This window comes from Gymnodraco acuticeps, unplaced genomic scaffold, assembly GCF_902827175.1.
Source record: "Gymnodraco acuticeps unplaced genomic scaffold, fGymAcu1.1, whole genome shotgun sequence".
NCBI classification, from domain to species: Eukaryota; Metazoa; Chordata; class Actinopteri; order Perciformes; family Bathydraconidae; genus Gymnodraco; species Gymnodraco acuticeps.
This window is the reverse complement of record NW_022990068.1, coordinates 280,596-306,328: the sequence shown is the minus strand read 5'-3', so window position 1 is coordinate 306,328 and position 25,733 is coordinate 280,596. Positions and strand designations below refer to the sequence as shown.

At 41.8% G+C, this 25,733-nt stretch overlaps 1 long non-coding RNA gene across 1 annotated transcript; it reads right to left on the bottom strand.

Annotated features, from left to right (window-relative positions):
- Window positions 1-4,373: 4,373 nt before the first annotated feature.
- Window positions 4,374-7,152, bottom strand: LOC117546036. The gene is made up of 2 exons (XR_004568926.1): window positions 7,017-7,152; window positions 4,374-5,985 (listed from the first exon to the last, which is right to left on the bottom strand). It is a non-coding gene; the product is annotated as an uncharacterized LOC117546036 (long non-coding RNA).
- Between the last annotated feature and the right edge of the window lie 18,581 nt (window positions 7,153-25,733).

The window sequence follows — 25,733 nt, the reverse complement described above, 5'->3', positions numbered from 1 at the left end:
CAACCCTGTAGCCGAAACTGGAGTCGGGCCCATGGTTTCTGGGGCCGGTACTGAAGCCGGAACCATGGCTGCTGGGGCCGGAACTGAGGCCGGAACCATGGCTGCTGGGGCCAGCACTGGGGCCGGAACCATGGCTGCTGGGGCCATAACTGGGTCTGGAACCATGGCTGCTGGGGCCATAACTGGGTCTGGAACCATGGCTGCTGGGGCCAGAACTGGGGCTGGAACCATGGCTGCTGGGGCCAGAACTGGGTCTGGAACCATGGCTGCTGGGGCCAGAACAGGGGCCGGAACCATGGCTTCTGGGGCCAGAACTAGGGCCGGAACCCTGGCTACTGGGGCCAGAACTGGGGCTGGAACCACGGTTGCTGGGGCCAGGACTTGGGCTGGAACCATGGCTCTTGGGGCTCGGGCTGCTAGCTTGGCCTTGCGACTCCTTCTCTTAGCAGCCGCCTGAATACTCCGTGGACCTCCATAAGCCAGACGAGTTCCAGAATACGACTCCTGGACAGGAGCAGGAACTGGGGCCGGAACCATAGCTGCTGGGGACAGAACTGGGGCTGGAACCATGGCACCTTGGGCTCGTGCTGCTAACCTGGCCTTGCGACTCCTTCTTTTAGGAGCCGTTTGGAGGCTCCGTGGACCTCCAAAAGCCAGACGAGTACCAGCGAATGGCTCCTGGACTGTAGCAAACACTGGGTGAGAAGCAGGGGCTGACGCCAGACGGACCACACCGATGCGTGTGGTATCAAAAAGGGAATTGGGAGACCTGGGTCTATCAGGATCGGGAAAACAAACCGTGAGGTAATCCAAAAGCCAGGCAGGTAAGAATTTAACCAAATCTTGATTCTTCATCGTAAGGTGGAATGCATCTGCCAGAGCAGCATCTCGCTGCTGACCCCTGACCGCTCCTATCCATCGATGAGCGCAGTCAGACAAAGAAAAGGTATAATCCAATAGTTCCTGCTCAAACGGATCTGCTGGGCCCATATCTCAGGTCGATTCGTAATGTTACGGTGTGTGTAGGAAGCAGGACCCAAATGCAGATTAAAGTGACAAAAAACTCCTTTATTTCAAGGCTATACTATTAAATAAAGACTAAACAGAACACTCATCGAGGAACAAGCCATATCTTCTTTTCTTTTTTTTACTTTTTATTAGAAAATTCATCATTTACATTTTATTGCGATACCTTGTCTTTACATACCGTAACTGTGGCCATACATTTTAAACAATAATCATGCAAGACAGGACAAATAAGAGAAACAAGCAAAATGCAATTGCCCGGGATAGACTACCAAAAACCCCATTGGACTTCATTTGATAGTCCAATCACAGTAAATAATGGTACAAAACCACAATATGAGAAACAATTAATTAATAATAATAAGGTAATCATTTTTGAATAAGCCACACTTTATGTTTATCAAGCCACTCCACACCATACTCCCACCGCACATGCTAGCCAACCCCATCATACTCAAACACCAGGCTGTCATCGTCCATTACACCCACTAGAGCGCACCCTTCCAAAAGCTCTCCAGAAAAATATCTTTCTCCAGGTATGCGTATGCCATGTGAATGTTTTTGCTTAATATCCGTTTGAAAACATCCCATACATCTACTGTTCTGCTCTCATTATGGGCTACGTCCCTCCTGATCTTCACAGCATACCGGGCATGGCTCAGCACATAATTGCAGAGATTCACATTGAACCCTTTCATTCTCTCATGCACCCCAAACAGCCACAACTCCTTCCATACCATCGTTTTTATTATCCTCTCGCCCCAACATTTATCAATTAGCTCTTTCAGTCTTTCAAAGTACACTCCCAGCTTGCTACATTAAAAAAATGCATGCATACACGTTTCAACCTTTGTCTTACACACATCACATTCCCTCTTCACTGTGACATCAAACTGGCTTATGATCAAGTTGTTGTACACCCTATTGTGACGCAAAAAAAAATCTAAATGTTCACACTCTATGCTATTCCACTTCACCCTTAAATTCCCCCCATATCTTCCGCACATCAAACTTCTCAAGAACCTTTTCCCACACACGCTCAGAAGCAGGCCTTCTTATTTTATTTCCCCTCAGTATTTTGTAAATCGTCTTGGTCTTTACCTTTTCTATTTTCACACACACATCTCCCTCCCCCATGTACATTCCTGCCACACTCTCTCCACCTCTTACCGCTTCGCTCTCAATCATTTCCCTCCACCCACCAGGCATTCCCTTTTTCACCCTATTCATGATCCCTTCTGCTGTTTTCAAAGGCATTCTCCCCCCTCTACCCCTCACTTCATCCACTATCACCTGTACCCCCATAAACCCAATCATTCTCCCTTCACCATCATCCTCAACCTTCCTATAGCATTCCTTACCTCCCCTGAGTTGATAAGTATTGCCACCCCCCTAGCGTGTACACTCCCATTATTTGCAAACACTTCACCCATCCACTCCTTTTTTACCTCCTCCACACACTCCCCATCTCAATGTGTTTCCTGCAGACATATTATACTGGCCCCACATAGAATTAGCGCCGGTTTTCTTCTAATCCTACTTTTGAGGCCATTGCCGTTAAAGGAGGAGATGGTTGCCATCAAAAGGGATGTTATTATGATAAGCGTCCTTAACATCGTTACCTTAAGCTGATTTATTTCCAGAGCTCCCCCTCTGTTGAGCTCGCTCTCCTTTTCTCCATCTACCTCTCCTTGTTCTCTTTGCGTCTAGCACTCCGCCCGGCGTTCTCCGCTGAGGTCTTCTTCTCATCTTCACGCCTATTTCTCCTCATGCCGCGGCCCCTCTGTTCATCATTAGGGTTCCCGAAGACCATTGCGCCCACAGGGTCCTCCTCCAGCACTCCCTCCTCCATCTCTGATGCCTCCGAGATGTCCTCCACCACTCCGACACTTCTTTCCCCCGCCGCTACTTCCCTTCGGCGCCTCCGCCGCTCTGCCTTGCACTTTTCTTAGCTCCATCCTCACCTCTCGCCGCTCCTCCTCCACTCAGGCCTTCCTCCTCATCGCTGACCTCCTCAAAGGGTATTTTCTTCGCTCCTTCCGCCCCTTCCTCGTCCTCCTCGTCTTCCTCCTCCTCATCTTGCTCCTCGTCTTCCTCCTTGTCCTCCTTCTCTTCCTCCTCTTTCTCCTCTCTCTCCGCCCTGAACCTGCACTCCCTGGCATAATGTCCTGTCTGGCCACACTTGTGGCACTTAAACTCCGGGCACTCCCTAAAGAAGTGACCGGGCTGGATGCACAGCCTGCAGACAGGAACCTGGCGATTGTGCAATACTCTGAAGTACTCCACCCTCCTCACTGTGTCTAACTTCGTGGAATAGGGGAGGGAGCTGACCTTGTCATTGAACCTTACTCTCAGGAATCTGGTGCCGTCTGTGATTTCTGTGCCCGGCCACACTCTTTTTTTGATTGCCGAGATGGGCTCGACCCCCCACTCTTCCAGTCTCTTAAGTATCATCCTATCAGGTACATATACCGGCAGATTTAGGAACGAGACAGTCAGATTTTTGTTCAAGAGGTCCTGTGCGTGCACCATGACACCGTTCACCCTCAGCCCCTCCATTATTTTAATTTTACTTTCATCCATCATACTTTCTACTTCTTACATTTTCAAAACCAACCCATTACTTTAGTTTTAATCTGCATTTGGTCGAGGGATCATTATTATTTCGAAACATTGAGAGCCCATCTTTTGGTGGCTATGTCCCAACATTGAGACTAATCACTCAAACATGATAAGCGCTATTGTACTGTACATGTTCCTTTTTTTAACAAAGCCTTTTGGGAAGAGGCGTTAGAGGCTCTTAAAAAATAAATCAAACGCATCACAATTCATGCCATCTTTACTTTTGTCTTACAGTTTTCACTTCACTATCTAAGAAGAAAACCCTTAAAATGATATATGTTTAAAAGAAAAATAAATAAATAAAACAAAATATATTTCAAGAAAAATCTGATTTCTGAGATTGTCTTGAAAAAAAAAATAGAAAATCTGAAAAAAAGGTTTAATTTTTTTATCAGAATTCTGACTTTCACTAGTAAAGAAAAAGTTGAGGTACGACCAAAGTGATTTTTATCTGACTTTAAGTTTCACAGTTCACCACATGTCCCTAACCCGCTTCTTCATCTCCATTTTTGGTATAAATAAATGCGCTTGTGTTCACTTTCCCCCCGACTCTCTCAATGTTATTTGTTGTTGTGTGTTACTGTCTCCATTTTTGCCCTAGAGCTTATTTGGGGACGTAGCAGTAAAAAAAGAAATACATGCATTTAAAATTAAACTCAACTTAGTGCAGCTTCGCTGGAGAGGAGAGATAATTTCATTCATTACAAACAAAGAATGAGATTATCACTTGTGTTCTCTTAGCTCTTTTATTAACAAGAAAAATCCCAACATTTTATTTGTTACTGTAAATGTGGCACTCATCTCACATCTTGAAAATAGAAACACAATTTATAACAAACTCAACCTATTAGCTTTTCTTTTAATGTGTTTTCTTTCCTTTTTCAAACTTTCATTAATGCATCCAACACATTGAGACTTAGTCAAAACTAAAAGACCTATTCAACAAATATTTAGAGCAAAGTTTACATTTTCAAGCAGAGAAATCTCAGTTGAGGTTAACTAAACAGACACAGGAAGGAGCGCCGCCTAAAATAAACTCCAACATCTACAGAACAACTCTGAAGATGTTAAAGCACATCCCATAATGTTAGATTGACAGCTGATCTCTGTGCAGTGAAGACATGAACAACCAGCTCTCAGCAACAATGATGGACACACAATGAGTTTAAGAGGTAGAAGAGTTCCTCAAATGACTTCAGGCTATTTCAGTTTACACAACTCAGCTGTGGTTCCATTAGGATAATAAAGCCCAACTCCAGCATGTAGAGGCTGAGTGAATGTGGTCTGGACTCTGTGGAGGAGAGTCATGGTTTCAGAGATGCTGTAGAAGGACAGAATACCTGCTCTGTGATCAAGGTACACTCCTACTCTGGAGGACAGAGGACCTGAGACGGGAGTTTTGATTCTGTTGTAAAGAAATTAATAACTGTTTTTGTCACAATATAACGCCCAAGATTTGTCATTGTTTCCAAATCCACATTCATTCCCATCCCCTACTCTGCTGATATTCTTGTATGCTACTGCTACTTCAACTTCTGCCCCTCTCCACTCCACCTCCCAGTAACAACGTCCAGTCAGACTCTCTCTACTCAGGACCTGAGGATATAAAGTGAATCTGTCTGGGTGACTAGAATAAGACTTGTGTGGTTTCATGTATGTTGCTTTTCTGCTCCCCTCAGATAATACCAGCCGTGTGTTTGCTGTGTTTGGATCCAGAGTGATCTCCTGTGAATAATTGAAGAACCCAGCTCTGGTGGCGGGCTCTGCTGCTGACAGTAAAACATCCACTTCAGTCGGTGAGACGTTTTTCCATTCCTCTCTCAGGATGTCCTGTAGTTTGTATCTGACTGCTGACAGGAGATAGAGCTAATATAGCTAATTTGAATAACCTTATGTCCTGCTGCTGGATATCTTATCCTATAAATAACTGTCAAGGTGTATTTAATAATTGATTTATATTTTTGAATGATCTAATAATCTATATCTACCTAGTAACTAAAAGCTGTGAAATTAATGCAGTGGATTAAAAAGTACAATACTGTCTTCTAAAATGTATTAAAGTAGAAGTATAAAGCAGCATAAACTGAGACGTATTGGCATCAACCACTACTACTTACTGTGCGTAATGTCCCATTTTAGAATCATATATATTGAATTACTGGATTATTTCATCTTTTATAGATTAATGTGTTTGTTACATCCCTAATAAAGTGTAGGGAAATGGAGACAGTAACACACAACAACCAATAACAGTCAGGGTGAAAGAGAACACAAGTTTATTTATCTACACCAAAGAAAATGCCCAGCTGCACAGGCAGGAAGTGATCAGCTGGTTACCTGCAGTGAGAAAAAGGAGAAGAAAAAAGAGCAGGAGGAGGGAAGGTCAGTCCACCTTAAATGAGCAGTGGGTGATCAGCAGGTAAAAGGCAGGACACGGGAACTTGGTCCTGAGGAGACGTAACGATTATTAAACAAGAAATAGTCGAGTCAAAGGGTTAAAGAAATGAACATGTCTGATTATTAGTGAATTGTTTGCAGGCGGGTGAAATCAGGCTTAGGGAGTAACGTATTCCATGTAACAGCATCAGGTCATCAGGATACAAAATAGACAAATGTATTCCCTTAGTTACAGAAGCAGCTGACGACCAACACACTTGTGTCTTTTTAAACGATTACGCCATTTAAATCTTTTGTCACAAACTGTGCAGCTCTATTTTTCCTCTCCTGTGTGTACTCTCATGTGTCTCTTTAAATTTCCACTCTGTGAAAAACCTTTCTTACAGACTGAGCAGCTGTGTGGTTTCTCTCCTGTGTGGACTCTCATGTGGTGCTTTAAATTTTCACTCTGTGAAAAACCTTTCTTACAGACTGAGCAGCTGAATGGTGTCTCTCCTGTGTGGACTCTTATGTGGTCCTTTAAACGTACACTCTGTGAAAAAGCTTTCTTACAGACTGAGCAGCTGTGTGCTTTCTCTCCTGTGTGGACTCTCATGTGGTCCTTTAAATGTGCACCCCGTGAAAAAGCTTTCTTACAGACTGAGCAGCTGTGTGGTTTCTCTCCTGTGTGGACTCTCATGTGGTCCTTTAAATGTCCACTCTGTGAATAAGCTTTCTTACAGACTGAGCAGCTGAATGGTTTCTCTCCTGTGTGGACTCTCATGTGTGTCTTTAAACTTCCACTCTGTGAAAAAGCTTTCTTACAGACTGAGCAGCTGTGTGGTTTCTCTCCTGTGTGGACTCTCATGTGGTCCTTTAAACTTCCATTCTGTGAAAAAGCTTTTTACAGACTGAGCAGCTGAATGGTTTATGTTCAGCACTACGTCGTGGATCACTGACAGATTCATGTCTATTTTTCAGTGAGTTTGAACCTGATGCTGGTTCTCTGGTCTCTTTCCAATCAGCACTGTCTTCAGTGTCAGGTTCAGAAGAGTCTCCAGTGTCAGGTTCAGAAGAGTCTCCAGTGTCAGGTTCAGAAGAGTCTCCAGTGTCCGGTTCAGAAGAGTCTTCAGTGTCAGGTTCAGTCTTTGGTTGTAAACTGCTCTCTGGATCTGAGTTCCTGGCTGGTTCTGGTCCACGACAGTCTTTATCATCTTCACTCTTCACAGGGTCAGGAGTGAAAGTGGACTTGGTGATATCGGCCTCCTCCAGCTCCTGAAGCTGCTCTCCCTCCTGTTCCTGCTTAATGTGTTGGGGGGGCTCTGGGTCCTCCTGGTCCAGACTGGTGCTCCATTCCTGCTGGTCAGGGAGAAGCTCTTCTTTAACCACCACCAGCTGCTGGACGTCTGCAGGAAACAGGAAACACACAATCAGAACAAACTGTTAAAAATCTAATTACCATTACAATTGGAGACATTTTGCAGCCCTAATTAATGCCTTTGTTTTTATATTTTCACATTATCTTTCTTAGTCCCACCTATTGTGTATTTGTGTTGGCTCAATTCACCTCATGTAGCCCAGCCCCTTTGAAAATGAAATAGGTTGTTTTCTTCTGGCGTAGCACTAGCCGCAATGTAAACAATGAATTGTATTTGAGATCGTTCACAGATACACTACACCTACAGTATATAATTAAAATACTCTGTTACAAATTAAATCCTGCATTCAAACCTTATTTAAGTAAAAGTATGCAAGTATTAACAGAACATTTTACAGCACCTTCTTATGTAAAAGTAATGATGGTGCAGTAAAATGTTCCCTGTCAGTGTTTAATTTATGTTGTTTCTTGATTATTTTGTATGTTGCATTTTACTGCTGTACATGTTCAAAGTTGCGCTTGCATAAATGATTATAGATGAGGGAACCTGCTAAATATTAAAATGTGTGTGTTTTCTATATACAGTACAGTACCAGTCAAACGTTTGGACACCTTCTCATTCAATGTTTTTGTTTATTTTAATTGGTTTTTGTGTTTACCCTAAATACATATTGTAAGGGAAACTTCTGTGTAGCAATGCAGTGGGAGTCACCGACTCAGGAAGGAGACACGGTAGAGCAGGAGCTTCGGTGTCAAACGCTGATGATTTATTTGGAGTTACGGCCGGAGAATTCACATCACAAGTCACAGCAGCCACGATCTGACTGCACGGGTGGGTTGTCACGTCAATTCTAAAGAACTCTACCTCAGACCCATGTATTTAGCTAGTTCTGAGAGCATCATCAACATGCTGCATAACAAGATAAAATCATAACACCTCTATCAGCTGATGCCAACAGGCAGGAACAGGGAGACAGAACACTGAGAGCACAGCAGCCAAGGTTACGAGGTGCGTGTGCTCAGTCAGGACAGTTTGAACTGATAAACTGGGTCAAAGTTATGGGCCTTGGAAAATATTCCACAACACAAATAGCGGCGGCACAGCTATATAATATGTACAATGTACCACCAGAGGAAAGAATACACTGGACCGGGTGTATTCTAACCTGAAGCATGCCTACAGAGCGGCACCACTCCCCCATTTAGGTCTATCTGACCACCTCTCACTGCTTCTCATCCCAGCTTACACCCCCCTCAGAAGTGACACCAAGCCGGTGATCAAATATATCAGAACCTGGCCCGAGGGGGCACTCTCACAACTGCAAGACTGCTTCGAACACACAGCATGGGACATATTTGAACAGACAGACTTGGAGGAACACACAGAGCCCGTCTTATCCTACATCAAGTTCTGCACAGACACTGTAACTGTGGAAAAATGCTTACGGGTCTACCCAAACCAAAAACCATGGATGACAAGAACGGTGCGGTCTCTCATGAGTTCCCGTGACACAGCCTTCAGGACGGGGGACGCAGCCCAGTACAGCTTGGCAAGGGCGAATCTGAGTAGAAGCATCAAGGCTGCAAAGGAGGACTACAAGGAAAAAGTGGAGGAGAATCTCACTCATAAAAACACACGGTGCGTTTGGCAGGGCCTTCAACAGCTAACCAACTATAAGGGCAAAACATCTGGCACTACTAGAGCTGACGCCCACCTTGCAGAGGAACTAAACCACTTCTTTGCTCGCTTTGAGGCTAGCAGACCCCCCCACTTTTCTACTCTGCCCCTGTCCCTGCAAACTACCAGCTCCATACCACCTCCCACTCTCAAAGAACATCAGGTGACGCTGAGGTCTGTGAATCCTGGAAAAGCCGCAGGACCCGATGGAGTACTCGGCAAAGTACTCAAAGCTTGTGCTGACCAGCTTTCAGGGGTCCTGACCAGGATATTCAACCTGTCCCTGTCACAAGCTTGCATTCCATCCTGTCTAAAAACGGCTACCATCATTCCTGTCCCCAAAAAGACCCCAGTCAGAGAGCTCAACGACAACGGGCCCATAGCCCTAACCCAAATGTTTCGAAAGACTGATAGTCGACTACATTAAAGCCAACCTCCCACCCTCCCTTGACCCTCATCAGTTTGCCTATAGAGCCAACAGATCCACAGATGATGCCATCGCCATGGTCCTTCACACAGCTGTGAGCCACCTAGAAGGCCCAGGCAACTATATAAGGATGCTGTTTGTCGATTTTAGCTCAGCTTTTAACACCATCATACCTGACATACTAGTGGAAAAACTGTCAAGCGGGTAATAACCGGAAAAGCATGACATGGGACCTTTAAGTTCCTGGGGGTTCACATTTCGGAGAGCCTCAGCTGGACAGCACACACCACTGCAGCAGTTAAGAAGGCCCAGCAGCGACTACACTTCCTGAGGGTGCTTCAGAGAAACCGACTGAACAAGAAGCTGCTGATGTCCTTCTACCGGGCGACCATCGAGAGCGTGCTGTCATACTCCATCTCGGGGGTGGTATGCAGGATGCTCAGCTGCGGACAAGAAAGCCCTGCAGAGAGTGATCAGGATGGCAGAGAAAACCATCGGCTGCCCCCTGCCTTCTCTGGAACACATCTCCACCTCCCGCTGCCCCAACAGAGCTAACAAAATAATAAAGGACAGCTCTCACCCAGGTCACAGACTGTTCTCTCTCCTGCCTTCTGGGAGAAGATACAGGAGCTTCAAGTCACGGACAAACAGTTTCGACCCCTGGGCCGTCAGGCTGCTTAACCACCACACATAATGCAATAACCGTAACCATTCTCACACATACACATACTTTTAATGCACTTTATATACTATTTTTATATCAATATTTTTAACTATTTATTCCCCTGTATGATTGTTTATGTTGTCTGTCCTATTGCCGTGTTTTTTAGTGTTATGTATGTGTTTGTATTTTTTGCACACCGGGACAGAGTTGCACTCTGAATCTCGTTATACTCTGTGTATAATGACAATACATATATATATACAGAATATATTATAAATACATGTTGGCAATAATTGATTGATGAGATTTTACATTAATTTGTATTAATGTTTTAATTACTTAATGACATTTGTACTAGTTCAAGTAACATTTTAGATGTGTTTAACTTATTATTGAACATATTTTGTTGGAGCTATATATCTCTTTATATTATTTAATAGTTTAACATTTATGTTCTTGCTGTTTTAAAGTGTTTATTGTAAATGTATTCTTAGTTAGTCTCATAAGTAGTTTATATGCTTTTATTTTGAAGGCATGTTTTGGGCACTGGGTGATTAGAGCACCTGGTGGAATTGTATATATTTGAGACAGGTGGGAGCCAGAGCACTAGTAGGCAAACGGTTTTTTATCAGGGTGTTTCAAGCCAGCAAAAAGGAAGCCATAGGAAAGGCTTAAGGAAAAGGGATATAGTAGTGATGGCGAGATGAAGCCTTATGAAGCTTTGAAGCTTTCCAGCCAATTGGTTCGCAAAAGGGTTCATCTCATGAGGCTTCATCATGGGCTTCATTTGAACACAAACCCCCCTGTTGGTCAAAGTGTGTAAAACAGGCAGATTGGACATCTCAACCGTGTGCTCTATCTCATTCCGAGTTCCCAGTGAGTAAAGCCTTAGAATAACTCTAAACAACGAACATAAAATCATATTTTCATGTTAACAATATTGTATTTATTCCCGTTTAATGATTGTGATTGAAAAGCCTAAGGAGGCTGGTAAACATTGCAAAGAGGGATTAGTATTCCTTAATAATATTCGGAAACGTAACCATGTTGTAGCCTGAGAAAGGCTAAACCATATCAAAGAATACATTTATTAACTACATTATCTCATTTAGCTGTAGCTTTTATAAACAACAAAAAATACGTATTGTTCAGTCGTTGAACCAGGGACCCTGCGGCATGAGTCAACTGCTTTCCAGCTGAGCCACAGCACACACACTAAAGCTCCCTGAAAACACTGCAACATATGTATTCCTGTATTTATTGATGTTTTTATTCCTACATTTATTTATGCTGGTATCTATTTATAGAGAGGCGAAGTCCCTCCCCTTCCGAAAGCCTCCATGGGACCCCGGAAGCGGACAATTATACATTGAAGTCAATGGAGAGAGAAAGGTTATCTTTTGATCCCGTTTGAATTGTGCCACGAATGACACATATGATGTTTGTCAATTTAAAAGAACATTTTGCAAGTCAAAAAAATTAAAATGTGTCGTAAAACTGTGAAGTTACACATTTTTTCGTGTGAAACCGCTCAGTGAACTACAGGTCTCTCGTCTCGCACAATACGCGTCACCAACATAAAGATGGCCGTCACGTTAGCACATTTCACCACATTCTTTCAGAATGAGAATAAAAGTATTTTACGAGGTGAAAATCACTACAAGTCTGGGCACGTTGAGAGCTGTACCTATATGAAAGGGGAGTTAGTCGGTTCTGTAAGAGCCAGCATGCGGGACCGGCTTTACAAGGTTTCGGTGAGTAATATGAGTGCAATGTGTAACGTTAATGTCAGCTAGCTAACATTAGCTAACAAGGTACACTAACGTGTTTTGTTTTAGCAACTAGTTTTCTCCTTAAGAACTTCGTGGTCTCTGTGTATGCTGTGGATAACATTAGTGTTCACAAGAACAAGGTACACTCCCGTGTTTTGTTTTAGTTGCTCTTCAGATTGAAGCGGCCAGTTTTATATCGACTATACTGTATGTGTGATCTCCTTTGTGTCATTTGAGTTTATTTGCTGTGTGTAGATTCAAGGATTTTGGTTATCTAGGCACAGCTGTGTGTGACTCCCTCTGGTACACCGGTATGTGTTTTCCTAATGTAGAGAGCATTGATTAATTAATAAACTACACACTGAGTCTAGATCCTGACCAAATCCTTTTTTATTGTTGATCAAATGTTTTTCAAAAAATGTATTCATACACATTTAGAAAAATACAATGTACAATCACACCCAATACAACACAAATTACAAAAAAAACAAACAATAACAACAGACAAGAGGACAAAACTATGGAAAAATAAACCCTCCCACCCCCAGATCCGGACCATCCTTGTATTATTGCTCATTCAATCTATTATAGCATGCTAACAAATGGTACTTACTTTATTTTTACAGATCTGCATTGGAGACGATGGCGCGATGCAGAGCGCTGTCTGTGATTGTGCACAGGAGATGTACAAATGCAGCCACGCTGCAGCATTGGCAATATTTGCCATGTGGCAGATCAGCTCCACAGATGTTGAGTGCCAGTGGAGGAAGCCTGGCACTTCCAAAGTAGTCCAGCCGGTGTCTCAACTTTACCAACAGCGAGAGGAGACATACAACCCACTGGCCAGAGACATCGCCAACTGTCAACTGGGGGGTTGTAAACGAGGCCGAAGGGGTGAAGGCTTTTGTGGAGGCCTATCAAGTGACAGTGTTCGAATCGAGTCTGGTCTCTTTGTGAGTGAGTCGGGTGTTTTGGGAGCATCACCCGATTGGACTTGTGCAGCCATCTGCCCTGCTGGAGGTGAAGTGTCCACACAGCCAGAGGAACATGACCATCGCGGAGGCAGTCCAGTTACCATCCTTCTGTCTCCGTGAGGAGGGTGGGTCATATATTCTCAAGGAGAATCACCCATACTGGCATCAGGTCCAAGGGCAGCTGCACATCACAGACCGGAGTCTCTGCTACTTTGTTGTGTAGACCACGAAGGAGGCGATCATCATCCCCATCCCCAAAGACCCTGCATGGCATGGAAATCTCCTCCTCCTGGAACAATTCTACACCCAGCATATGCTCCCTGTGTTGGCCAGTAGAGAGGAGGACATTTCAATAAACATACTCTTAACACCCTCGGACTCTGCGTTGTGTTTCGTATGTGTGATGGGGTGTTATGCAGAGGGGAGGAAAACAGGACACAGCAGATTGGGATTGTGGTGGAGATGCTGAGCAGTTATTTAATTGTTATATGTAATTATTATTATACTGCGTGCTTCTTAGTTATTCCATCTTTTGCTGTAACATGGATCTGTATGTAACTCTATATTTACTTGTTATCTACCACACTTCCTTCTACATCATACACCATCATTATACATGATGGTGTATATAGGATATATATATTTGTATACATATCTGTAAATTGTATAATTTTATTTAAATGTCTTTTTGATCTCTCAAACTGAGTAAGATTGACAATAAAGTTGACTTTGAAAAATATATATATTCTTTATGAAAATAGTTGACTGTTGTCAAATGAATCCAAATGAAACGTTGGACTGAACTACAACTACGCCTTTAAATCTCTACGGACTGTTTTTCAGTGGGATGGCAAGTTCCTATCTTTAAACATTTATTAGTTTTTTCTCAGAACAGATTTGATTTTCTGAAGTTAATTTAACTTTGCCGACCATGTAAGGTCATCATTAAAAGGTACAATCAATTTGTTTAGGGTTGACTAAAATAATGAAAAACGTTCATTTGGATAATTTACTGAGAGAATAAGAAACTCAATGATGCTCTACTCACCTGTTCCCTTTTTATAAAGTGAAACAGTTGAAACGATAGATTTTAGTAAACTTAAAAACAACCTTCTCCAAAAGCTATCGAGGAATATACCGAATACTTGTTTTAGAACTTTATTACATATTTTTATATAAATAGTTTGAATGATCCATAATTGACAGAAGCTTGTGTTTACACTGACCTGTTACTCATATATTAATGACTTCGTAACTTCAGTAAACCACTACCTCACTAATTTCTTTCATTCATCACGGTTCAGTAAACTAAGTGATACATGAACCAGTTTAATCATTATAATAACGTAGCATTGCAACTCTTTGAAAATCTAGGTGGCTCTTAAAAGAGCTGTTGTGTTTGGGTGTGCTGGTCTCAGGTCAGTCTAAGCCCTCTCTCCGCGGATGCGGCGGGCCAGCTGGATGTCCTTGGGCATGATGGGGACCCTCTTTGCTTGGTTCATCTTACTGGGGGGCAGCTACATGGATGTCGGTGCAGTCCACAATCATTGTGCAGTTGAAGGCAGAATGAATTTATTATTGACTCCGAATGAAGCACAACTTCATGTCATACAATACAATGACTTTATTTGTAATTGTGTAAAAAAATATGAGCATTGATTAGCAAGCAGGACCTGCAGGAACAGAGAATGGTGATGGAGCTGGGAAGAGAGAAGAATAAAGAAAACAGATCAACTTTATTATCGGATATTAAAAATTCAATTTCAAAACAAGTTGCCGCTGCTACAGTTTTCTAGTATGTAAAGATGATTTCACATGACCTATGCAAAATATCACACTCAATACATGTGTGTCTCTGGGGGGTGCATTGTGCCTTTGATGTATATAAATAATATACCATAACCAAATACTATTACGTACAGTGGAAATCAGGTTGCCAGAGCAGGTCAGTGTGCATGTTCCTCAACGTCTCAGCAGTTACAGGTGAGGTAAAGAAAATAAAAGAGAAAAAGGTCAGTAACAACACTTTAAAGTAACAACACTTTGAATAATTATCTCTTCTAACAATTTTCTCTCAATAAGCACACAACGACTGTCTTTCCAACAAACAGATTGTCATCACAATGAAACACGTCCAGAAGAATGACATGCAAAGCTCCCTGCCTGCCTTCGACTCTCCCTGAACTGCTTCCTTAGCACCCGGTGGAGGGCGCAGTAGGCTACTCTTCAAAAGTTTCACGAAATACTTACCATCATGTTTGGTTACTGTTTAACATTTTGGTTTACTTCATGTAATAAAATAATAACTTCATGGTAAGGCTACTAAAAATGACAAGGCTAAGTAATGTAATGCTAACTAACGTGCTCGCTACTCGTCGCTACTAGCTAGGTAGCTAACTTGACTATGTTCCATGCACAACATGTATATTACCTATGATATTACCTGATATGTCTGATCCAGCGACTCCTGGTCCTTTCATCAGACGGGAAGCGATAGAACGAGCAAGTGGTATGATCACTTTATGACTACAACCTGGTACAAAACACACAGGCATCTTGTAAAAGTGAATTTATTTTTAGCGATCTATAATTTATTGGAGGGAATAAATCAGTTATGAGATCTTCTTCTTCTTCGCTTTAATTACGAGTCTTATTATAAATCACCGAGCATGCCTGTGACATCACTTACGCGACCCAGAATGGGATTTGGGATTTGTAGTCTTTGTAGTAGCGTATTTTTCATAGTCTTATATTTCAGCAGTTTAACGACAAAATGTGACTTTTTTTGACATGGAAATGATTGTTTAAGATTGACAAACATCATATGTGTAGTTCGTGGCCCAATTCAAACGGGATCAAAAGATACGTGTTCTCTCTCCATTGAATTCAATGTAAATTTTTCGCTTCCGGGGTCCCATGGTCCGGAAGTAGATGGGCGTGACTTCGCCTCTCCATACTTATGACATGTCTCTCTTGATTCCATCGTGTCACCGGGCCCGGGTACAGGAGGGGTAATATGGTTCTTATTATACATCCATGGGTATTATGAGCGTTGTGGTTCAACGGTTCAACCGATCTGAATGGCTTCCTGAAGCAGTCACGTGGTATCGACAGGCAGCGAGGCTTCGTTTGTCATCGATGACGTCACTGGCCCAAAACGATACAAGCTTCACAAAAAGCTTCGGGGATTACTCGACACACGCTCCGAAGCCTCGGCACAATACGTAACATCACTAGGATATAGGAAACCTGTTCGTTGTACTTTGTTATCGGAATAAACTGCACAAATGGAGAATCTTGTCTGGACCTGGATCATTGCCCTGGTAAGATCTGCTAACTAGTGCCTCAGCGGCTGTATTATTTTAAGTTAATTATCTGTTTTATTTCTATATGATTTTGGCTGCTGCATATTTATTCATTGATTTCTACATCAATTATTCTCGCGCAATTTGAATGAATCCAAAGTATTTGTTTTTATTTGCTTTTACACATTTAAAAAGAAAAGGTGAATAAAGAAGCACATTAAAACTAAAGTATCAATGTATGTCACATTTAACCAACTAGTGCCTACATGTATGGGTAATATTTAAATCAGTACATTAAATGGCATATTATTCAATGTAGGCCTATGTATTTTTATAAATATATGTATTTTGGTAGGTTTGCTCTTCCGTAATACATTTTAATTATTATAATAAAGTACGTGTGTCTAATAATACTTACGTACTTTTACTTAAATAAGATATGAATGCAGTACTTTAACTTGTAATGGAGTATTTTCACAGTGTGGTGTTTGTACTTTTACTTCAGGATCTACTACCTGCAGCAAGTGCTGATAAATGGTCTAAAGTGTTAATGTGACAACAAAGTGCTACTGAAGAGTGTAAAGTGTTGATTAAGGGTAAAGGGAACATACCTGCTCCGTGTATCCGAAGCTGAGGCTGTAAAACAGCGTCCAGTAGTTTCTGGAGTCTCTTGTTCTCCTCTTTGGAAAGAGACAGCTCCTCCTCGAGATCTGCTATCGTCTTTTCAAACAGAGCAAATATCTCTTCAGCAGCAGCAGCAGTGAGTCGCTGCTTCTTCAACGACAGCAGCATTTGGACTTTACTCATGTTTCCTAGATCACCTTTTCCTGCAGACTCCGTTAAACACACCGTTTCTCTCTCCATCAAACTCTCAATCTGACTAGTGTTGCTAACGTGTTTCAAGCTAGCATGCTAAGCTAGCTCCTATAGTCCGAGGTAAACGCTCCAGAAAAAAGAGCACACAGTCCATTCAGAGGTTTATCCAAACACACAGATGATGGATCAGTCGTGCTGGAGCTCACACACACTTTCTCAGGAACACAGAGAGAGAGAGAACAGTAGCGACGAGACGCCACATGGATCCAGGTTCTTCTTCTTCTTCTTCTTCTTCTCTCGGTTTTTGGCGACAGCTTTAAGGTGCATACCGCCACCTACTGTACAAGAGTGTGTTTCGCCATATCATCCTATCACCACTTGTGGAATTATACCACTGTATTTACGTTGTTTTAAATTCTTCCAATCAATCCTGTTTCACTCAAATACTTAAGAATGGCCTTCCTGGTAGCTATTACCAGGGGCGTCGCCTGGACCTGGAAACATTCGGGGCTTAGCCCACAGTGGCGGTGCTACAGTCAAATTTTCTACTGCAAGACTCCCCACACGCACATACACAATTGCGCCATCTGGTGTCACAAACGTGTGCCTGCATTAGCTTTGTTACGGCAATGGATTGTGGGAGATTCTCATAGCACGTGAGGATCTCTTGAGGGTAAGGTGCCTGTATTATCTCGGTGGACAAAATGTATGTTTTTATTTTATAAGGACAATAACGTACTGTTGTGTTTGTTTAGTTTAATGTTAATTGTTTAATGCTCACAGTCACAGCAACATGTTTTTAGTGTGATTGGCTATTTGTTTTATGATTTATCAACGTGATCATCAATAGCTAATCTGAGCACCAGAACCCAGCTCACGTGTCCTTTTATGCTGTCCATTGAAATGCAGGTATGCAAGTTTTGTACACCAGTTTATTTATGTTTAATGTTTCACATTGCTCCACATGATGCCTTGACTACAAAGTCTTCCATGTTTCTACGCTTCTTCCTCTGTGTCACAGTTTCGGGAATATCAAGATCATTGCACAGGGCCTTGGTCTTGTCATAGACCTCATGTGCTTTCTCGTTACTTTGGTAACTTTTCAGTGTGTTCTCAACTGCTGTTTTGTAATCTACTGCCTGCACCAAGTCAATTGTTTCTTTCTGCAGGTATTTGTGCAGGCTCTGAGTGGTTGAGAGCAGTGTCTGGAACATGACAGCATGTAGATGGTACTGCATTTTAAAAGCTTGCTTTCCAGTCCCTTTGCTAGAGGGGCTGAAAGGCTCCCTAAAGTCTTGATCAAAGCAGGGAGGTTTTTGACATGCCCAGCGAACAAGTTGTTTGTCTCCTACCTCTAGCTGTTTCTGAAATGTTTTCAATCTCTGATGGCAGACAAGAGATGTGGAGAAGAAAGAGTAGAGACACTCCAGGAGATCAACGCAGGTATGTGAGTTTTGTACACCAGTTTGTATAAGTTTAATGTTTCACATTGCTTGTGAAAAATATACTACCACTATACGATCACTGATGTTTTGTTGTTGACTGGACACTTATTTTGTAAAAGAGATAGCATGAGAGGATCTCTTAAGCAATGCAGCTCACGTGTCCTTTTTATATGCTGTCCATTGAAATGCAGGAAAGTAATCACCAGCTCTGAGTGATCTGTTGCCGAGGGGACACTACACCGGAGTTACATAAGCCGAGATAAAGTGCTATTTTGGGGGGAACTCACCTCCTCTGGGGTCCCCCAGGAAGACTTTTTTTTAAATACTGAAGTTAAAAGCATCAATCTTGTGCACTTTGAGAGCAACATTAAGAGATATGGATACATCTCTCAACACCCATATGTCAAAAAGAAATCAAAGAATCAGAATCAGAAACGGGTTTATTATTTAAAAACACTGCATTTTCCAATTAAATCATAAACTATGTCAAATTATTAGAAGTTGTTAGTAATCAGATTAAACAGAAAAAAGGGATGGATGGAGGACATAATAATCCCTCATCACTTGCTGTTTGCAGTTGAAATTATCTCTTTTGCTGGCCAAACATGCTGGATGGAAAGCAGTGATGTCTCACTTGCCTTGGCCCTGTATCTGCAGTCCCTAAATCAGTCATGTTACCCATTGACTCTTGTCTGTTCTGGTGTTCCTGTTCATTGTTGTCTCCATTGTCGTTCTTGTCTGTTGTATCTCCTTCTTGTGTGTCCTTTCTCCTGTTCTCCTTTCTTCATCCTCTACTCTGTTTGGCTCATCTGTGATGACTGTGTAGGTAAACACAAACAAGTATGTATCAGTTTCCAGCTCTGTCAAATAAATGAATTTCAAGATACACACATTTGTCTTCATTAAAATGAGTGTCACCACACTGTCACAAAATGTAATACTAATCAATTGAAAATAGTTAAATTTACATCTCTTGTAGATATCACTGTTAGAGTAGTTATCTGCCAATAGGACAGAATCATTCCTATACAAATGCAGTTTGAGTAATTCACTTAATATATTTACTTAAAACTTTAATATAGTCATTTTCACTTAATACTCTAATATAGTCATCTTTCTGCATTCAACACTAAGGAAAGCTGTACAATTTGACATGATAATGAGGAAAAAAAGGCCTCCGACAATGCAGATCATTTTTTGATCATATCAATTTTAAGATGGGGGTCCAGGCTTAATATTTGGGAGCATAGTGTCCCTTGCTCCCTTTCAGGAGCCCCACTGGATTGGCTTTGATCTGAAATATTTGTATAAAAAGCTTGTTAGCTGGCTGTCCATCTCATAATGTTCACATAGAAACTAGCTGTCAATAGGAAATATCAATCAGAAGAATTATATTTTCATGCAAAATCTGTCACAAAAAGAGGTTGCACATTTAAATGCAGGTGTTGTTATGGCAACGTCAGTGGCCAGACAGCCACATTTACTGCTGCAAATACGTTCAAACATGCTGTCGACACCTAAAGCAGTGGCAACTATGCCACCATTTCAGCTGACTTTTTCTCAGAAATACTGTCACATAACATCCATATATATATTTCAGTGCTAGGTTGATGCTTAGCTAAACTAACTATGAAACACTTTAACTGACAGGAATCAGGATCAACTGTGTAAGGTAGCTTCTAGCTTCATGTCGAACACAGACAGTAAGTCAACATTTCCCAGAGAGCTTTCTTTGAAATCACCAAGTAACGCTAAAAAAACACAACATTTAGATTGTATGACAAAGTGTTTATTTAATATATCTGGCTAGCTATAGCTACTTGCTAACGGTTTAGCTTACCCGCGCGATTCAAAGTAACGTCAACGTAGCTATAATGTATGCTTTGCTTACATGTTCGCATAACTTGTAAGTTTACTGACAGGTACATACCTTGTTCATCTGGCTCAGGTGGTGGCTCTGGGGTTGTTGTGTGAGCCGTCTTTTTTATTAAAGAAATGTCTAATGTCCATCTTCAGAATCTCCGCGTCCGGGGCTGACAGTTTAAAGTTTAAACATTGTCACAGAGGAGAGGTACGTACCTGTCATCCAATAAAACACGTTTATTTCCATGCAACTCTCTGATTGGTCTGGTGGCGTCGTCTTGCCTCTGTGTTGCATTCACTGAACATGGGAAATTACATTTCTGCCGTCCGTCCTATAGGTAAAGTAGGTTAATGTATTATATTATTGAGGGAGAATTTGTCCGGGGCTAAAGAAAAAACATCCGGGGCTAAAGCCCCGGATGCCTACCCCAGGCGACGCCCCTGGCTATTACCCCCTCACCATCTGTTCCCAATGTCCCCATCAGGCTCCACTCCCTTCCTGCCTCTCTGACCCTGTCTCTTAGTGTTTCCCTCTCTGTTTTGTACATGTTGCAGTGTAATATGATGTGTTCCACATTTTTCTTTCACTCCACACCCCCTGCATTCTTCAACTTCGCTTCGGGGTCTTCTGTCCAGCTCAGCTAGCCACCGCACCGCAGCTGCCTGCACTGTACAATCGCTGGAGGACTGGGCTGTCACTCAAAAATTGAGTAGCCAATGGGGACACACCCCTGAAAGTCCCGCCCACCTGGGATGTTTGTGTCAGAATCTCAAACAAAAAATGAGGAAGCGCAAACGAGAAGAGCTGCAGTGAGAGCAAAAGTCTGATCATTGAGAAAGAAGAAACAAGAACTGCAAACAAAAACCTATGTTAAAACAAAGAAAAAAGACTTATAGTTTACATGATTACACAAATGATTTGTTTGCAACTTATAGTTTTATTTTTGAAATGTATTTTATTTTGCTTGACTCAGTTTTTTTTTCTTTTAAACACATCGTTTTTTCTTTATTCTGAGAAAGTGTTGCTTTATCTTTATGATACAAAACTAATCCCATAGGAATTTGCAACTCGCAAATATATTTCTCTCTTCTCTCTCCTCCCTTCTCTCTCCCCCTCTTCTCCCTCTCCCTCTCGCTCTCAATGTTGGTGCGCAAATGCGCCTTTTTTCAAATGACCCGGTGCTCTTTTTTTAGCGGAGGTGCGCATGCGCACCTGCGCACCAGTTATGTGCAGCCCTGTCTATATGCAAGTTATGAAATATGATATATTAAGTAAATAGATAAATAATGTTTAAGGATGTTGTTTCAACAGATTTAGCTTCAACCGTGCAGGTGTTTAACAGTCTTATTGCCTGTGGGATGAAACTGTCTCTGAATCTGGTTGTTTTAGTCCGGATGCTGCGGTAACGCCTGCCAGACAGCAGCAGACTGAACAGTTTGTGGCTGGGGTGATGGGGGTCTTTTATAATCCGGAGGGATTGCTTCCTGAGCCGCTGGGAGTAAATATCCTCCATGGATGGCAGCTCTGTCCTGGGGATGTTCTGTGCAGTTTTCACCACCCTCTGTAAAGCCTTACGATTGAGGGCGGTGCAGCTGCCGTACCAGGCCGTGATGCAGCCACTCAGGATGCTCTCTATGGTGCACCTGTAGAAGTTGCAGAGTATCCTGGAGTCCATGTTGAAGCTCCTCAGCCTGCGGAGGAAGAAGAGCCGCTGTCGAGCTTTTTTGGTGATGGTGGTGGTGTGAAGAGTCCATGTCAGGTATCAGTGATGTGGACACCGAGGAACCTGCAGCTGCTGACTCTCTCCACCATAGTCCTTCTCTCTGCTGCTTCCTGTAATCCACAATCAGCTCCTTTGTTTTGCTGACGTTGCGATGGAGGTTGTTATCCTGGTAGTATAATGCTCTGATACTTGGTATAATACAGTATAATAATATAGTGTAATGTTAATGTCAGGCGCCTTGGGATCCCCCAGTCAGAGCTGGTTGATGTCGCCAGGGAAAAGAAAGTTTGGGGCTCTCTGCTGGAACTGCTACCCCCGCGACCCGACCACGGATAAGCGGGAGAAGATGGATGGATGGATGGATGGTTAATGTCAGGCTGAACGTAAGGCCACTTTTAGGTTCAGGTTAATTATTCTTCACATTGCCTGAAGCTAATTGGGTACAAGGTTACGACTGAGAAAAAGACCAGTAGTAAAACTCCCCTCACTTGATGGTGAACCTGGGTGAAGGTGAAAAAGCGGTCAATGTGACGGAGCGCCTCCAGGACACGTGTGCAGAAGTGTAAATAAATGCAAACGCCTGCGAAGAAACAACGAGGCAAAGAAACTAGGAGGTGGTTTGTCGTCCTTCACCAAGGTCAACCAATAAGGAACAAGAAGGCTTAGCTCTAAAAGTGCTAGAACAACGTTTGTTTAACAGTTTGATCCCGTTGTCTGCTCGGACTTTGATTTATGTCTTTGACGTATAAAAGCTATTTTGCATCAAACTCAGTCTGCCTCCAGCCACTTCTTCTGAACCTGTTAAAATGTGTTGGTATAGTGTTGAGGAGGTCCGGATCTTCAACTGGCCCAGACCTAGATTTCCTCCAACATTACCACCAAACAGATTCAAGAGCTACTGTGGTTCTTAAAGCAGGCAAAGAGAGGGGCTGATAATCAAAGTGTGTCCTCTAAAATTTAAATAATACATTTCAAAGTCAAAGTCAACTTTATTGTCAATCTTTAAGTTTGTGTGTACAGACAGAGAGATCCAAATACTGTTTCCCACAATCCCGAGGATTTAAAAAAACATATACACATACATAATCAACAGACACATATGCACACATTAAGAGGCATAAACAAAAAGGCACAACAGTCAATACAAAATAACAGTCACTTCCTAACGGATGTGGATGAATATATTCCAGTAAGAAATGTACGTTTGTTTTTTGGGGGGACATCCTGTTTTCGGATGAAGTAGAGGCGCCCAAACTAAAAACAGAAACAGACTTTGACTGGCCTCTCAAAGACAATTGCAAACACGTCCAACCAAAGCACAATCAGAAAAATACATCTGGAGTAATGTTCTCTTTAAGGTTCTCAAGCAATGTGCATCTAAGAAAAACAGTCTTCTTAAAACAACTGAATAATCCAAGGGAAAGAAAAATACATCCAATGTCTCTCAACAAAAAAACAAGAGATATAATCCAACAGGAACCAGAGGTGGGAAGTAGTGAAGTACAAATACTTTGTTACTGTATTCAGGTATTGTTCTGGTATCAGTACTTTACTCAACTATTTATTTTCTGACAACTTTTTACTTCACTCAATATTTAATGGTATTGATTTTTTAAGAAGGCACACAAAACAACAAACAAAAATGTTATTAAAACGAGACATTTAAAACTGCTAAATTGAACGAGGCAAAGGGCAGCGCGCCCACAACAAATCAAGACATGACATGTTACAATGACTGTATAATAATACATGGAGGAAAAATTATAATCTGTCAATCTCAAATCCAGCATTCTTCCAAACACAATGTCCAGTGTTCATTTAGATAACCCCAAACAGTATTTAACACAGAGAGATTCCAGGGGTTTACTCCACTTCTGTAGGGAAACATTAGACCTTCCATCCAGACAGAGCTTTATTCTTTCCAGACTCAATACCTCAGTGACTTCCACATGGAGATAGGGGAGGGGGGGGGGGTGTCGTCCCCGACCCATTTCACCATGATGGCTTTCCTGGCCAGTATTAAGACTGAACAACATCCTCATGATGTGAGAGCAGTGGTTCCCAACCTGGGGGGGCGCGGAAACACGAGCAATCTGTCCATCAGCTGGCTAAAAGGCATCATATTCATACGGAGAAATGCACCGTTTTCAACTTCCTTAAATCAGAGTTATGTTGCCCCAATTACGTGTAGAGTGGGAGAAGTGCTTAGATCAAGTACTTAAGTAAAAGTAGTGTACTGCAGGGTAGCTTGTGAATTTACTCCAGTTGTAACTAAAGTCTGATTTAAGAGTTGATTATATTTCACATCATTCATCCAGATCTGTAAAGTAACTAAAGTTATGAAATATATGTAGAGGAGCAGAATTACAAAGAGGCAAAAGTGGAAATACTTAAGTACCTCAATATAAGTACAGTACTTGAGTAAATCTACTTAGTTACGACCAACACTGCAGGTATGTCATGTGTGCTAGCAGCCCATAATCCACACTATACATACACTAAATCAATGTGGGTTTGCTATCCTGGCTCCAAGATGGTGGAATGAGCTCCCCATTGACATCAGGACAGCAGATAGCTTGCACATCTTCCGGCGCAGACTGAAAACTCATCTCTTTCGACTCCACTTCGAGCGATATAATTATTAACAAAGCACTTATATACTAATAAAGGACTGGCTTATCTAAAGCCAGTTGAATAGCACTTGAAATGTTTTGGCTCTATGAAACCTGATGTACTTATATGATTCTGTTTTCTTCAAGGTTGTGTCTTCCTGGTCGAATGTACTTATTGTAAGTCGCTTTGGATAAAAGCGTCAGCTAAATGCAATGTAATGTAATGTAATGTGAATTCTGTTTCCAATTTGTTTAATTTTTCCCTTAAAAAAATTACAACAAAAAAAATACTGTTAAAGAACCGGATCGATAAGCAGTATTTGTAAATGTTTCAATCAGGCCTCATTATTTCACAGTGGCACAGGGTCATCTGCCAATACAAGCACTTCTGTTCATGTTCAATCCATAATAATATATAAAATAATATATATTTTTGTCTCGTTATTATTAGCAGAGAAAATGTATCGTCCGTACAATTAATACAATACAATTAATTAACATTAACATTTCCGAGTTGAATTTGGATATAAAGTGTTTTAGTTCTTTGTGATCCGGGAAAAACATCTTTAGTAGGTGAGAGTCTCTTGAGATTTCCAATGAATTGGATTTTTATACACATAATGTGTGACCTGTAAATATTTTTAGAAGTCTGTATTTTGTAAATGGTAATTAAAATGTTGTAAGTCTTTCACTGTCAAATATCATTCTGATAATACCTGCTCTTTGCTAGTCTTAAATCTGGTCTTTAGCTTCTTCCATGACCACTAAGCATTAGTTATCAAAAGATTTTGCTTAGCAACGGGGGTAATTCGTTCATTGTCTTAGAGCAGATTGACAGGAGAAACTCCTTACATGTTTACCAATAAATCATGTACTTTCTACTTCTTACATTTTCAAAACCAACCCCTTACTTTAGTTTTAATCTGCATTTGGTCGAGGGATCATTATTATTTCGAAACATTGAGAGCCCATCTTTTGGTGGCTATGTCCCAACATTGAGACTAATCACACAAACATGATAAGCGCTATTGTATTGTACATGTTCCTTTTT